At 36.7% G+C, this 602-nt stretch overlaps 1 long non-coding RNA gene across 1 annotated transcript in view; it reads right to left on the reverse strand.

Moving 5' to 3' along the window:
* LOC128249394 (uncharacterized) overlaps positions 1-205 on the reverse strand; it is a 5,400-nt gene extending 5,195 nt beyond the window's left edge. Inside the window, exon 1 of the long non-coding RNA XR_008265504.1 lies at positions 87-205. This is a non-coding gene — a long non-coding RNA (uncharacterized LOC128249394). The remainder of the gene's footprint in view (positions 1-86) is intronic.
* Between the last annotated feature and the right edge of the window lie 397 nt (positions 206-602).

A 602-nucleotide genomic window follows, 5' to 3' on the forward strand; every position in this document is an offset into this window, starting at 1 on the left:
GTGTGTGTGTGTGTGTGTGTGTGTGTGTGTGTGTGTGTGTGTGTGTGTGTGTGTGTGCATATGTATCTGCGAACAATATTAATTACCTCTGCGAATTTCTTTGTGGATTTCTTGTAAAAGGCATCTGACCTGATGTAACTTAGATCTCAGAGATTCTTCGAGTAGGTTTCACAAGCCAATATTCCATGTCCTTATATAAGAACCATAATGCTGCTAGCTGTCACAAATATAATTGTTCTAACTGGTTTATCGCTTCTTGATTTCAATACACTCATTTTCATTTTGCTTTAGATTTAACTTAATGCGCAGAAACATATTTTAGTGCATTATATTCTAAGACATCTTTATAACTTTATCACATAATTATGAACAAGTATTGCAGCTTTGTATGTATTTGCAAGGAGACGAAACAAAAGCACTCCATCAAACATTTCGCTACCATCTGTGAATTTCTCTTTCTTTCTTTCCTTTTATCTATCTATCAGTCCGTCTCCGTTTTCTATCATCAATCACACTTTCATACTCTCTTTCCCGTTCTCTCTCTCTCTCTCTCTCTTTCTCTCTCTCTCTCTCTCTCTCTCTCTCTCTCTCTCTCTCTCTCT

The sequence above is a fragment of the Octopus bimaculoides genome, chromosome 14 (assembly GCF_001194135.2).
Source record: "Octopus bimaculoides isolate UCB-OBI-ISO-001 chromosome 14, ASM119413v2, whole genome shotgun sequence".
In the NCBI taxonomy this organism is placed as follows: Eukaryota; Metazoa; Mollusca; class Cephalopoda; order Octopoda; family Octopodidae; genus Octopus; species Octopus bimaculoides.